Source organism: Etheostoma cragini, chromosome 9 (genome assembly GCF_013103735.1).
Source record: "Etheostoma cragini isolate CJK2018 chromosome 9, CSU_Ecrag_1.0, whole genome shotgun sequence".
NCBI classification, from domain to species: domain Eukaryota; kingdom Metazoa; phylum Chordata; class Actinopteri; order Perciformes; family Percidae; genus Etheostoma; species Etheostoma cragini.
Genome location: NC_048415.1, coordinates 23,993,291 through 24,010,079, shown reverse-complemented (window position 1 = coordinate 24,010,079; position 16,789 = coordinate 23,993,291).

The window sequence follows — 16,789 nt, the reverse complement described above, 5'->3', positions numbered from 1 at the left end:
TGTGTGTGTGTTGCTTTGGATGCTTTATGTATCCGGGCAGAGCTGGCTCTGTCAGCGTCAGTTTATGAGCAGCTTTACGAACGAGTCACAGCTCTGCTCACAGAGAATGATGGAGCGGCCTTGAACAGTGCCATTGACTGGGCTAACTGCAGTTCGTCTACAGCCGGCTAAAATCAACACCAGTATTATATGCTTTAGTGAAAGACCTGCCAGTAAAACACTTCTCCGAGACGCACTGTTGTGGCTAGTCCCTTTGCGACTCCAACTTCCTTCGTTCTGCATCAGCATTACTGTCAGCACAACATGCATCTATATTGGAGCAACAACACACATTCTACTGAAAAAGAATATATGAATAATAATAGGAGAGAGTTTGGCCAACTCCCCATTTTAATGACCAATACTTCTGACAATTTTGAGGCACGCCAATTTGGGGTTTTGGAAAAAATATTACCTCCTGAAAGTGCCTTCAATTGTGACCCACCACAGCGAGGGTGTTAAAAAGGCCCCGACAGAGACAGACAGGGAAGTGTGGTAATATGAGGTGTTTTATGACACCGCCAGGGATAGCCTGATAATCGTGAAATATTGTAGCAGCGCAGGGGCCAGAAATTCAGCCTTCAAGACCCTGGGCAGTGTTTCTCTTAACAGGATCATAAATTACTTTGGCAGGTGGGTCCTAAACTGTGGGCCACACAAGACAAGGACCTAAACTAAAAATTGTGGCTTCTAACTTTTAACCATGGTACTAACTTGCCATGTTGGTGCACTTTGCATTGTGAGGGGTACCAGTGTTTAGCTTAGATAGTGTTTTGTAACACGAGCCAAAGTAAGAGAGAAAAACCCGTCTGAACAATGGAGTTTTGTGTTTTTTACACCAAGAGACACATCTGAAGTCCCAAAATAAGGTGTGTGACCTTTACAGAGCTGTGTGACTGTGTGCGTGTGTGTGTGTGTGTGTGTGTGTGTGTGTGTGTGTGTGTGTGTGTGTGTGTGTGTGTGTGTTTGAGTGTTTGAGTGTTTGAGTGTTTGAGTGTTTGAGTGTTTGAGTGTTAGAGAGAGAAAGAGAGAAGGGGACAGCTTAGCAAACCAGAGGCTCATAAAACGCCCAGGATTTATATGGAGTGAACAGTATGTCCAAGAACCACTTCTGAGTTGTGTGTCCAACAGACAGAGCAGGGAGGGGCACTGGTGAAATCCAATAATCTGGTCTGGGTTCAGTTGATTCAGTCCCCAGTAAGAGCCTCCAACTGGGAGGGTTAATTTAGTCAAAAATCTTAAAATAATCAATAATAGCACATTTTCAGGTAAACTACAATTCGAGCTGGGCGATTTGAAGAAAATCAGATATCGCGATATTCTTGTCATAATACCTTGATGTATTGATTACAGGTAATGATAGAAGAGTACAGTCTGGTAACACAGAAAGTACACAAAACAACTTTATGGTTGTACACAGGCTATACACATACTGTAGTTTTTAGCTAAGGTACATTTGTAGCATGAATTAGCAACACAGCGTCACAGAGTAACGTGGCCGGCACATGTGCTTTACAAGTTGTTTAAAAATAATGAAACAACTATTTTTAAAATTTGATATAAAGAAACAATTCTATTGTTAATCACACTTATTCCTGAGATAATTATTCAGTAAAGCAAAATTTGGAATTGTTACAGCTGTGGTGGTACAGAGGCCTGCATCAGGCAGATAGAAGGGTGTGTGGGGAGCAGAGTTCATGACAGTGAGGTGGAGCAGGTCGCGGCGAGGTCAGGGGGGCTAGCGTGGTGGTCTGCAGATGCTGAGAGTGACAGTTAGGAGGGGCGGAGCCCGGGGTTATCACCGTCACCATCGCACACTTCCCAGGTTCTGGTGACATGTTATGGCTATCACTGACAGCAGCTTAAAAGCCAGTTACATCAAATAAAAGAGCTGCAGCCATGCATGTAAGAGGCCTGCGCTGCAACATGTGAGACTAATTAAATCTCAGCTTGGTTTATTTTCTGCCTGAGAGCCTGTGTGATATTTTATTGTACACATTAACAAAGGTTAGCAAACATTATTTGGTTTGCGAGACATAAATGATATCTGATCATGAATTATAGATCAGATATAATTTTTCAAGCTCAAATATATTGTTTTAAAGTTCACATGCATGCAACACAAACACAAACACACACGATTTACCCTATTATTATAAGGCTAAGGTGCAGCACCCAAGCCATGAGCATCAAAACTAACTAACTAACTACTGACTTTGCTTAGATCTGATAACTGTAGTGAACTTCAGTGAACTTATTAGGCAAGTATTGTCTAAGTTTTTTTGAGTGCCATTTATTTATTATCTGCTCTAGCTTTCCCAACGTTTCAGACCCAGATGTGATAAGAATGGTCCAAAATGATATAAAATTGCATAGGCTTTTAAAAAAAATGAAAAACATAACATTCTTGAGGTAGGACCCTTAACCCCCCCCCCCCCCCCAATACCTGCACCTAAGTCTTCCACAAACCTAGGAAAAACACTGTCTTGTATCAGCTGAAGCAAATCCAAGAGGTTCGGTGAAATCCCTGGGACTTTTTTAATGTTGTTCCGTGACGAAGAATGAGTCATTGGCCTTACAATGGGCCACAGTGACAGGCCGTCCACCATAGAGCTCTGATAGCGGGAGAATGCCACTCTGGGAGGGTTTAGACGCTTTATATTCTCTCCACGCCGAGGTCCTAACCTCCTGTGTCGGCCCCCCTCACCCCTCACCTCCTGTCTCCTCTAATGTGGCTTTATTGACTGTGACACACTGAGCATGGAGACGATGACCAAACAATTAAAAGTGCCCCAAAAGAAAGGGCCATTAGAGTCACAAACCATTCCACAAGCTTTGTGTGCTTGAGCGTGCGTGCAAGTGCGTGTGTGTGTGTGTTTCCGAAGTGTGAATAAAAGTGAGGTGGGTAAATTCCTCCATCAGCCAATGAATATGAAACCGAGCTCTAGCTTCCCGATCGACACCACCAGAGACGACGGACACCGCAAACACTCATCTTGGTTAAATAATAAAGAGAGATTGAGAGGATCATATGGTTACATGGCTCTATAATTGTTATTTGAAGGTTCTGTTTTGATGACACTGCTAAATGTTATTTATTGTGTACATGCTTTTCTGAAATGTCAGAAAACTGTGAAAAATTTTGATGTTTCCCAAAGCCCAAGATAATGTCCTCAAATGTATGTCTTGTTGTGTCCACAACGTAAAGATATTCCTGGTACTGTCCCAGAAGAGTGAATAAACTAGAAAATATTCACATTTAAGAAGCTCTTTATTTTTCATAAATAATTACCAATTACCAAAATAGTTGCTGAATAACAACATTAATCTTTGCAGCTCTAATGACAGTAAACTAAACTTAACTGTTAGCTGATGTGTGTAACCCAACCGGGACCTCTTTAAGGCAACCATCTCACAGAGTTCCCTCCTAAGATTACTTTTCGACACATTCTATCGCACATCTAAGCCTCCAAACTGGGTTATCAGGGAAATGTAGCTGGCTAAAGCTCCAGCAAACATCTCAGAGATCAACCGGATTATGATGAATTGTATGTATTCAGCTGCCAAGCTCACTCTCAGCAGAGATGGGGGGGGTGGGGGGCAAGATGGCAAGTGGCTAATGCTCCTAAAGAAACGCACACATGCACATACATATACAGTAGACAGTGTGTTGCAGAGTGTTCCTGACGGCTTTTAGGGCCCTGATCTTGTCTTTGTTTTAGTTCCAGCTCATGTTCTGTTCTGCGGCATGAATGTTGAGCCCCCATAATGACATCCCTAATGGTCTGGGTGACCTCGTATCCCTGTTTGGCTCTTCACAGGTCCACAGGCCTGGCCGCATAATCACTTCCATGAACTACTCATAGCCCTTTTAAATTTGACTTTTAGCCCTGCTGGAGACTTAAATGTTAATTTTGTGAAATGCAGCTAAGGCTCGCCTGTCACTTGTCGTCAGGTTTGATTATGTTCGTAAGCTGTTGTTTGTCCTGCTTTATTAGTTTGCGCGGCGTTGAAATTATCTGCGTTTCATTATGACCTCCTGGAAACAATCCTGTTGACAGGTTAGGCATCACACACACACACACACACACACACACACACACACACACACACACACACACACACACACACACACACACACACACACACACACACACACACACACACACACACACACACACACACACACACACACACACACACACACACACACACACACACACTTTATCAGGGAAAAAATAGTTTGTTAAAGCTAAGACCAAATGAGCTACACCTGGGTAGTCATGTTTGGCTGCAGTGGGCCGACCTGTGCCACGACAGACACACCAGCAGTTAGATCACCCCCCCCAGCCCCAAAAGACCCTCAGGGATTAACAGCTGCTTACAACATCAAGACATTAAAACATTCATATGATAATGAATTATATTAAAGATTTGAGTAAATACAAAACCCAAATTTGTTTCTGATTCATCCTTTGGCTGCTATTCAGATAGATATAGAAATAGATCAAAGACTGGAAGAAAAACTTCATCTGCCACAAAGATGGTTAAAAACCTTTTCTATTAAAAGGCTGGGTTTAGTACATTTTCAACATCTTTACCTCCACATATACTGTCAGTAAATTTCATCTGTGTAAAACTTTTACCAGATCCCCCCCACTGAGACTATTTCATTACTGTGAGAGATGACATCAGGCCAAAACAACTGGCTCTTTTATCTTTGTTAGGAACAGTATCAATTGGATTTGCTGCCTTTAAAGGAAATTGGAAGAACATGAGCCTGAACAGAGTTCGGCTTGGAGAGGCATGGTGCACGGTACCAGGTATGAAGAATTCAGTTTTCCTGTGTGTGTTTTTGCTCACAGAGGAAATAATTAAGTTATGAAAACACTCCGCTCTTTAGTGAGAGATTTTTATCTGAACAGTCACAGGTGAGCCACGGGTAGAAAGCCCGAGTCCAGCAAGAGCATCAAAGTTGGGAACCAGACAATGACTTATTCAATGTAGGATTTATTTTTGCAGTGTATGCCAACATGTTTTTAACTATAACCAAAGATACCTAGTACATGGGCCCTATCCCGTAACCGGCGTAGCGCAAAGCCTGACACAAGTGTCTTTGATAGTTTAAGACAACGCAACTGTCAATTTCCCATCTAGCGCCCACGTCGTTTAAATAGAAAATGCCCTACGCCCATTTGTGCGCCCATCCTTGGGTTTTAAAGGGAATGGGTTGATTGCATGTTACGCCCAAAACACACCTCTGATTAATGAAGAAGTGGACTGGCGGACCCTTTTTCCGCCGTAAAACTAGCAAAAGTGGACCTGGACACGCCGTAAACGCAGCTGTGCCAGGCGCTTTGCGACGTGCTCTCAGATCGGTCAAATAGAGCCGGATGTCTTTAGTATGTTTGCTGCTCCTGTTAATGCAGAGATACAACTCCACGTGAATGTTGCTAATGTATCTGCTTGAGGTCTAACTTAGAAACCCTTTGCTAACAAGTTCATCATATTAACTTTATAGGGTGATGGAATTTCGGTGGTGTGTTTTTAGCTAGTTTCCGCTGCCCCAAAAGTGGCCCAAAAAATTACTAAATGCAGGTTAAAGTGATAGTTGGAATCTTTTCACATTACGGTACTCGCTAGAGATCGAGTGAGAAGCTCAGTCATCTGAGAGGAGCTCGGAGTAGAGCCGCTGCTCCTTCGCATCAAAAGGAGCCAGTTGAGGTCGTTCGGGTATCTGGAACTTAACTGGTCAGTTAAGTTCTATTGTAGCTTAAAATGTTGTTAGATTGCCAATGTTAGCTTGCATGTGCTGCACTGCAGGCTGAGGGGAAATTCTTACAGGACTTAAGGTCTCACGTAATATCCACCATTTAGTATGCTACATTACTGTGTGTCAAAAACTATAAAGTCACAGACAGCCCATTCAGTCATTACCTTACGTATGTATTTGCTATATACGGTAATAAAGTGTAAGTGCATTTATAAGGGTTCTTTGGTGCCTTATATGCTGGAGGAATGACTCATATGATCATTTATGTATAACTGATCACAACATCAATGTGTCCTTCAAAACCAAAGTATTGAAATAACATGTCCTTTGATTACTGAATCAACTAATTCAAATATCTGAAACTCTGCTGAAACCTCATTTAGAGTTGCCCACTACTACCATCTACTGGAGACTGTAACCAGTCCTTCACACTGTCATAACCACCAGCAACAATGACGACTGAATAAAACCAGGGTGACCTTCTTGGGTTTCAAGAAAAAGAGAAATAGATACCCTAGAAAACACTGCAGAAACTGCTGAAATCCGGCTTACGTGAAAGCAAACTCCCAATTCCACTCTCATCACACTGCTCAAGAGGACTGTTACTCCGACATCCAAATGTGATCTCAGAACACTTGTGTGAGTGCGAGTGGGTTTAGCCAAGAACAGACGGACAATAAAACAGCAAAAATGTGAGCCACACAAACACAGGAGCTGCTAACTGGGATGAGGTCAGGCCTCCTTGGACCATCTCCTTTTGGCAATGCCAATAAAAAAAATGAAAAACTAAAACAAAAAAGCCTTTTTATCACGCCTCATAAATAAGAACTGTATGATTCAGACATCACATTTCCTCTTGGCGTAAAAAATTAGGAGCTGCAAGATCAATGTTTGTTATGTAAAAGAGGCAAATGTCTTAAAGGGACATTTTGAGAGCATATATTTGAGGCCCTCACGTAGAAAAATACTGTAGTTTAAAAAGTTAGATTGAATAATATCACAGAACAACAAACAGTTTGCACCTGCAGGTAGTTGTCAATTTTAGTCCAGACTGTCAATTCTCTAAAGTGGGCATAAAAAAAAGTTTAAACCACTTTTCTCATATTAGATACATTGTTTTTAAAATAAAAGCTTTATAAAATGTAATCCATGTTAGGGAGGAATTATACACAGGATAAGTTGGTGGTGTGAATTCTAATGCCTTTTGAGACACTGCCTCCCTGTGGATCAATTCATAGAAATCATTCAAAAGTCCTTACAAGGAACACAAACACACAGAGTTGTCAAGTACATGTGCATGTGTGTGTATGTGACCAGTGTATAATGCCATTCAGTTAAACATGAGTGCAGAATGACAGGTGCACATCTGTGGATGTCACATGGAGTCAACGCTCTGAATCTGAACAGCTATGAGCCAATGAGTGGCTTTAGCTATCATAATAAATCCAGTGTTTTAGTGGAAGTTCCTGTTCACACCTTTTCCCTCCCTGGTTATAAACAAGATTAATACCGCTCATAGTATAATGTGGAACATCTGCTTAGCACTAAAGAGGATTTGGATCCTGTCATAACATTTCCCAGACCGACAGCGTGTCATTCACTAATCAGATGACTCCGAGCACATCCACTGGGATTTCCTGTCTCCTTTTCCTAAAAGACCCAAAAGATTTACATAACCCCAAAAGAATCCACCAGAAAAAGGATTGGTAAGGAGACAAATGGCCATAAGAGGTCTTATGTGAATTCTGTCTGGAAGAACCAGACAAACACCAGAGACGCCTTCAGACAGACAGCAACATCCTGGACTCCAGAGGTCCGAGAGGGAGTCTGCACCTGCTCTCAGTAGTTCAGGAAACCGGACTCATCTTCTTTCATGGAGCTACTAGACATGTACACACGTACCTGATGGCGGTCACATTTAGCAACATTACAACGCGTGTGGAGTTTTCTGTCAGTTTGGAAGGTTTTAAATCTTTAACCCTTGTGTTGTCTTCCCGTCAAAATTAAAAATCGCCACTTCTGTTGAGGCTTTTAATTGACGTTGTTATTACATTTTTGGCCCTTTTTTCCACACTTTAAACACTACATAACACTAACTTATTAACTTTGGGTTTGTTTTTTTTTTTGGGGGGGGGGGGAATTTATGGTCAGTAAACATAATTTTTAGGAAATGATACCTGAATTTCGAGTTAGAAAAGCAGAAATTAGGAATTATTTAGAATAAAATTAAAGGAATGGATGTTGATGATAATCACAGACTGGAATATGTCAACTTTTACTCAATACTATTTCAAAAACACTTCTATTGTTCAAATTACTGAATAGAGATTTGTACTTAGCAAAGAGTGTTGTGTGGAATCAATCATGTTATTTTGGTTGATTAAAAAAGAACATTGATATAGGAAAATGGTTCAATTCGACCCGAGGACAACATGAGGGATAAAGGACTAGACTGACATTTTGAGAAATTACTCTATAACTTGCGAGGTAACGCAAAAAAAACAATCCAGTACAAAACCAGGATTTGTTTACAGCATACCAGGTGGTTGTCAATCCATTGTACTTTATTATGTTATATAATATAAGAATTTCTCGACACCATTCTTCATGTGAAAACTGTAGAACAGTAATGACTCCCGTTCAGAGCATTATTGTACTCTACAGAGTTAAATGACTAAATCTAATGCATACGGTTCACTCACTGGACTGGTACATAGAGAAAAACAAAGGGACTATGGCAATGACACATACAATCAAACGCATGGCCACCAATGTAGTAGTGTGTAGTAGTAGCTATGCACTTGACATGTTATATATACTTCTTCATCTGTACCAAAATCATCCTTTACCAAGAACAATTTGTGGTTCTGAGCGTGATACAAGTGAGACTATTTCTTATTTTCTGAAGACTATTTCTTATTTTCTAATCGCAAGGAAGCCGATTTACTGATTTTACTCAAAGTTACTGACATCATCCCCTGCATAGGATGTCAAGGCTCTGTGAAAAATGTCATTTAGGCTATAGGCTAATTGCTAACGCAGCCAATCCGACCCCAAATCACAGAGATGCTGATTCACACAGGACTAATATCACACAACCTCGGTGTTTGCCAAAAAACACGGTAGTTCTTTTGCAGTGGAATTTTAACTTGACAATTTACAGACATTGCCACATTCACATGGGATTAAGATCGCAAATGACCTCCGCAATTATTACAATTTACTAGAGGACCCCAGGTAATACTAGTCCTGTGTGTGTGTGTGTGTGTGTGTGTGTGTGTGTGTGTGTGTGTGTGTGAGAATAGGGCATTAGAAACTGTGACCTCCTGGAGTCTCAACTGGTTGACCCACATTATGACAGCACAGCTTTAGAGTTTCTGGTGGGCAAGCGTTACCTTTGGGCATAACCAGGCTAGCTGTTGACCCATTTCCAGTCTTTATGCTAAGCTAAGATAGCCAGCAGCGGGTTACAGCCTAATATTTGACAAACATGAGAGCGTATCAATCTTCCTGCTCAGAAATACTTGCCGAGATGTCAGCATGGCCTTTTTTGAGTCTGGGGAGAGTATGACAAACTGTTTAAGTGTATCACCTCTGCAAGGACAACAGCCAATCGGCAACCAGCACACCTTCTTTTTATCAGCTGCTTCGGACCCCTGTTGACAGCGCGGTGCCGGTACCTGGCCCCCCCGAGACCCCAGGCCCTGTCAGCCCGGTGTACACAGAGGAGGGCGGTGAAATCACTAGCATATGGGCTCACACACACCCCTTGTGTTTGGAAAAATGGCATGCTCAGTGCCACGCTCCTGACCCCTGACGCACCCACACTATTCTTTAAAAACAATAAAAACTAAATCCACCTGAGAAACATGAGATGAATCTGGAGATATTTAAACACAGAGAGGCAAAATCATAAATCGGTTCTTTGCATTTTGAAAACTTTGTAGGCATATCTGCAGTGCAAATTGGAAATGTGGCTACAGATGGCAGTAAGATTCCAGTACAATGCACGTGTGCGTTTGTGCGTGCGTGCGTCTATAGTGTTGAGCATGTGTGAATGCTTACATGTTCCACAGAGAGCTCTTTGTGTATCGCTTTCCACCTCTGGAGGCACCAGCAGTCAGCCAGCTCCAACTTTATGTCAACGACTTTGTGACAATATTTATGTAAAGTTTGCATAAAATTAGAAATATACAGGTGTATTTACCTGTAAGAAGCAGGGGAGAGCTGCTCTTTCCCGTGTAATGTTTGAGACACTGTGGAGGCGGTGTTGGACACATCGGGGCAGGGACTTGAATGTGTTTGTTTAAGCCTCCAGTTTCATGTTGAGCGGGGTACGTGTCACTTTCATTAACACGTTGGTGCTGCCGGCCAAGGGGCTGCAAGTCTATCTTGAGTTACACACTTGGTTACCAACAAGGGTTTAAGTTTACAGGAAAGAAAATATAGAGCTGTGTACAGGATAGTTCTGTGTGGAACAGCTTTTTCTAAATTGCTTTTGTATATTGTGCCAATTTTGGTGCCGGTTTTCATTTGTATGTGACTGCACTTCTTTTAATTGACCAGTATTTATGGGATTCTTTTCCATCAATTCTTCCCTTTTTCCTTTCTTCATTTAAAAGTTCTAAGCATTTCAATTTCAAAATGCAGATTATAAAATAAGTAAAGATACTATTTTGTCAGTTAAAAAAATTAAATGTTGAGAGGCTTTGTCTCTTCAGTGGCCTCAAAACTGCTATTAATCAGGTTGCAGGAGATTTATGACCACTTCACAGCTCAGTATATTAAACCACTGCCGCCTGCCAATTTGCAGGGGTGTTGCAGGTGTCAGTGGGAGTGGGAGGTGAGCTAAAGCTGGTCAATGGCCCCATTATGAACCCAATACATTTAGAAAAGTAAAAACAAATATAAGTAAAATTTCCATGACTAAACTATATCTTTTAAAGCATACAAATACACTGTATGCACTACACTGTACTAAACATACTATGGTAATACATGTGGCAAATTTAACAAAAATTAACAAAAGTACATCAAAAGACCGAATCACTGGAAGTTGCTTTGAATTGTAGAGCTATGTGAAAACTCCAAACTTGTTTTTTTCTGTTTTCATTTACAGCTGTAACTGTTACAATTAAATATATGTAGTTAAACGTGGCGGTCTGACCTATTTCGTGTTTCTGCTGTTTTCTGTCCTGTGTTGCTTTGCTAGCGTCTTTGATAAACCAAATCTAACGTTAGCAACAGCAACATGTCAGCGCTGGTCAGGCGGACTGCTTGTCCGCGGCCCAAAAGGTAAAGTAGGTCTTCTTTTTCCTTTGTACATTCTCAGCATTGAAAAAAAGCACAATCATGCTAGCTAGAGTCATACCATGGCTACTAGCTGCTCTGTGAGGCTGTATTTAGGCACAAGTCGACGTCCCTTTGATTTGAAAATAACCCCTCAGCTCTGATGTCCCATTGTTCCGACCATGTTCTGTAGGTAGGCTTTTTTCAGTTCCGGAGAGCATGTCTTCAGCTGTCTCATCAAATAAAGGCCTAAAATGCCACAAAGAAAAAGCTTGATAAGAAAGTGAATGTGTGTCATGTTTTATACTAGAGTAAATTGAGAGGATCGATCACCATCCTTAGGGTTCATCATCTTGGAACCATGACTGTCTGTAAACTCTGTCAATAGTTGTTGAGATATTTCAGTTTGGAAAAAAACTGACAATGCCAATCCTAGAACTACGCCAAGAGCATGGCTTAAAGAAAAAAGAGAACATTATTTAAAAAACACTCTAAACATGCATATTATGGAGAATCAAGGACTATGTCTGAAATTTTTTTTTCTATTTCATTCAAGTCTAATAACTGATCTTACGAGAACAAAAAGAGCACAACAATGACAACGCATAACTACAGTATGACTTATGGACGGGTAGTGTGTAGGGTGGGCTTCCTTGTTATTGCCCATCAGTCACAGCCAAGAAACCTTAGCCTCTGTGGGAGACGAGACTAAAGAGAAGGACTGGCTCTTGGTTTGCCCTGTCTGGTGTTTCTGTCATTCGTCTGCTAGCATCTCCAAATTTCTCTACCGCCTCCTTTTGAAATAGAAATTCAGTAGCATATTTCATTTCAGCTCTCGTAGGTTAGTGTTAAGCATTGAGCTGTGTAATCTAAACCGACAGTCAATTTTGGGGTCATTAGCCATTAGAAACTTAGCGATTAAGCCTTATTATGTTGATTTCCTTTTGATGTTGTGGACCCTGAATTACAGCTCTGTTCAGTTCCATTTAATCTCACAGTAACCAGGTGGCACTTGAAGAAACCAGCGAAAGGATAGTGCCAAAAAGTATTACTCCTAAATCTCACAAGTGTACAGGCAACTCATTTTCATCGGTCGCTAAAGTTGTGGTTCACGCAGGACCATCTAAATCCCTCACAGATCTGCTCTATGTGTGTTGAGATGCTCTTTCATTGTGAAAGAACTGAGCCGGTTCCCGCAATAAAACACTGGGCTTCTTGTTTTCACTTTCTTTAATAAAATGCTCCGATCATATCAGGGCCTGCAGCTGAACCCATGTTTGATTTGTGAGTTGAAGGAGCAGAGATAATCACAGGGCCTCTGTCTTACAAGACCGAAGCACTTTGTGTTTATGGGCTTGTGATGCAAGCCAGTGCAGCAATCTAAACTGTTTTTAATTTGACCAACAAGGTTTATGTTAGGCAGTTAAGGAAAGCAGAGGGGAGGAAGAGGAGGTACAAAAAAGGGGGGGCAGCAATGAATCAAACTGAAAAGTAGCTCAACAGGAGCCCAGAGGTGCCCAAATGGAGTCAATTACCAGTAAAAACTCAGTGTTTCTGAACTGGCCGGCGGGGGTCCGAGGTGTTAAGGTTGGATTATCAGAAAGAGTGCGAAATAAAAGATGAGGATGATGGTTAAAGACACAAAAGACTTAAAAAGAGAGACATTCTGCTGTAATGCTCCAGCTGCTCGGCCCGGGGCAGTTTAAATTTATTTGGATTTAGGTTTCCTTCATCTATCAATGCCAATTATCAAAGTGGGGGTGTAATTGCCTTGTTATGAATAGCTCTCCTCTTTTCTTCCTTTTTTGTTTTCTTGGCTTGAGGGGTCCATGAAAGACAACAGCAGCCATTTACTTTGTAGTCGTTCTTCTTCAGACAATGACCTCACTATTATTCTGCAATCAGAGCGAGACACTTAGACTAAGTAAAAAACTAATTTGGCTTTTGATCTGAGCTCCGACCTAAACAACACGACCTAAACAACACGCTCAAACATAACTTTCCCTTTGCTAACATCCGCCGGGCGAGCCCGAAACGACATTAACCTGAGAACTCCAAGTCCATCCAAATGTAAAGTTGTGTCTCAATATATAACCGATAATAAACACCAGTGATGTCTGACATTCTTTTAATTCTTCACCTATTGCGTATGAAATGAATGTGAACAGACACTCCTCTGCCGACCACCAGTCAAACAGAGACAGACTGTGCAGCTAAGTGTGAATTACGGCATTGCCGAGAAAATAAATTACTCGCTCAACTTTTCACGGCTGAGTAAATGTTTCAAAAAGCACTCAGAACCAACATCTGCTGCAATAATTACATTAAACCCACCTCGTCTACCCTGACAGAGAAGAGGAGCTGCAGTAACACAGAGGAGCGTCTCAGTAGTTAGAGAAGAGGATTGCGTGTCAAAAAAAAACAACAGCCAAAGGCTACATTTTGTGCAGACATAATCATCTCTGACAGGAGCCTTCAGGCGGACTTCACTCTGCTTCTCCATCACCAGCAACCACAGGGGAACCGGATGGTACCAGAACAGCCAAGAAGAGCCAAAGAAAGAGACAACGACAGAATTCATTGATTGTGTAATTGAAATAAATTGTCAAGCATTGCTGTGAATTCTAATGGAGCCCATGTAAATATAGCCTACTGCATGTGTGTGAGTTGTTTGAGATTTGGGTAAATAAGCATATTTGCTTTCTGGACAAGAGTTAGATGACAGAATTGATGTTTGGAAGATGGAATATGAAACTACAGTCAGTAGGTGGTGGTTAGCATAAAAGAGATTTTACAAGACAGTTCCTGTCCGGCGTAAACAAACAAGGTACAACAAATGAATGGATGAGTTTCAGAAGTTTTAGTGGAGGTTTTTTGGTTTTTACCTTTGGACAGAACCTAGTCCCGCTTTGCCAGACCAGATCTGCAAAGGAGGGTCTGGCTAAAAATGTGCTCTGGTTTACTGGCATTTCTTTAAACCAATCACAATTGTCATGGGCGGGGCTAAGCACCTCACGGCGCCACAGTGCCTCTGCTAAATAGTCTCAGGAATGAAGTTGTTTTGGTGGAACATGTGGATGTTCAAAAGTATTTATACTCAACAGAAAAACTGAAAACAGACAGATAGTCAAGCTAGCTGTCTGGTTTTACCCTGCAGAGATCTGGGGACCAGGTAACCATAGTCTTTAGAAATCCACCACAGTTATGCCAACACAAAGAAAGTGGAAGGTAATGCACATCCGGGTGAAATCTGGCGGACTTTCTTATGGCACCGGAGCAATCCTGGAAGTGGAACGTCAAACCAGACAAGCTATTCCCTCATTGTCTTTTTGCTGAAGCTAAGCTAACTAGCTGCTTGCTGTAGCTTTATATGTAACAGACAAACATGAGGGTGGTATAGATCTGCTCATCAAGAAAGAAATCAAATATAAATATTTCCCAAAACGCCAAAATATTCCTTTAATGTAAATATAGTAGCCTACATGTACGTGTGTCATGCTAATTTGTACTACTGCTGGATGATTTGAATACATTTTATGAATCACTTCATTCTGTCTTTCTTTGGCCCCCCTTGGCTATTTTGGCACCAGCCAGTCCCCCCCCCCTCCACATCTCTCCTGTGTTTTCAGAGGACGGTCTGTTAGTTACAGTAAATTTGAAGCCAGAGCCAGCCGACAGCTAGCTTACCTTGGAACAAAGCCATGAAACACACAGCGCCATCCAACGGTAACTAAATTGGCACTCTACCGGCACTACCACCCTACGGCAATCTACAGTACCGGCACCTCTAAAACTCACCAATTCATTAATTATATCTTTTCATTGTTTACTGCGTGCAAAGGAACGTTGTGTAAAACGACAGCTGGTGGTGGTAGCTTAATACTTACCATGCAAACATGAGAGTGGTATCAATCTTTTCATCTAACCATCAGCAAGGAAGCAAACAAGCATACCGAAATGTCTATCTTTTTCTTTAATAACTGTGCATTCATCCCTTTCTGAAAATATTAATCACTGGGACACATCCAGTACTGTATGTGTGCTTTCAACCAAATGATGTGTTCATGCACCACATCTTTCTTGTGATGAAAGGTGATATCATGAACTAACTCAAGCAAAGCTGCATGTGCTATGTGTTTATTCAACCTATTTTATGCCTTCTATTAATGACTGATATTCTTCTTCCCCCCCCGAGTGGAAACTGAATATTGGCCACTTGGTGTGACAGAGCCGTAAAGTGTGATTTATGTTTCAAAGGTCTAATTGGCAGCATTTCCTACGTCTCCAGGCGGCACTCGTCAGAATTTTTGACATATCTGAAAACCTTGGGAGATATGTACTTGGCCTTAAACAGCGCTGGCTGTTCTCTGATGATTTATTGCCGTCTTAAGCTACCACTGAATAAAGAGAAGGCCTGCTTCTGTGACTGCATTTCTCTTTGGAAATATCGATTTACAGCAGAACAATGTCTTGATGGAAATTCTTTTATGGAGGAAAAAGAAAAAGCAATAAAAGAGTTTAACATGCAGGCAGTTTAGGAACAGCTCATATGACTTTATACCAAACTATATATTTTTATAACTAAATATTTTCCAGCTATTTTAATCATAAAATCAAGATATATAATATGAAATGTTATGTACTGTGATATGACACAGAAATGATTTCCTAGGATATTTCTGATTAAATAGACATTGACTGGACTGCTGTGGCTCTACGAATGGTAATGCTGGTTGATCCTAAATGTCTCAAAAACTGAAATTTGGTACAAACATTCCTCGGGATGAATTGCAATACCTCTGGGGATCGCTTTTCATCAATATAGTTTTTTTCTATAGTTTTATGTCACGGAACAGGAATTTTAAAAAGGAGAATGTACTGGCACTAGCATTGTTGTCAGAAAACAGTATTTCAACTTAGCATGTTTCCTTAATATCTGATAATGCATTGGGGTCATTTTGGGATTTACTACAGTAAATATATTACATATGAACCCAGTCCCACGGTGGCCCAGGTATAAGTCTGATTTGCGGCCCTTTGCTGCAAGTCATCCCCCATCTCTCTTCCCCTTTAATGTCTATCCACTGGCACTATTCTATAATAAAAAGGAAAAGGCCCCCAAAAACTCATCTTTAAAAAAAAATATATATAAAGTGTTGTAATGTATAAAGTCTGTGGCAAAATGTTGAAAAGTGCTAAATGTGTCTCTGTTCTCCATAAGGACTTAAGCATCTTGTGAATCAAGCTTTGTAATTCACTTGCAGTATTGCAAGGTTCCAGTTTTTTCATTTCAAATAATATTCCTCCACGAACATTAAATTGATTTAAAATGTCCATTGATTCTTTGACAACTCTTTTTTTTTTTTTTTTTTTTACACACAAACACTCCTTCGTAATTAATGACAATTCCCAGCTGACTGACCTCCTGTAAACGGCATCGGTGGTGAATTCATTTTGAGCTGTAGCCCTAATTCGAATTATCCACAGTTGTGTCATTTCTATGTTATGCAAACACACAGCACATGTCAGCTTCATAAATCTTCCTGCAACGGCTGGTTTAGGGAATTATGTTAACACGGCGGGAAAACAAGCAAAGCTTCTTAGCCGTTAAGGCACTATTGATTTGATTTGGGAAATTTATACATGCACGCTGTCTTCTCCAGAGAGCGATATTAGTATCCCTCAGGA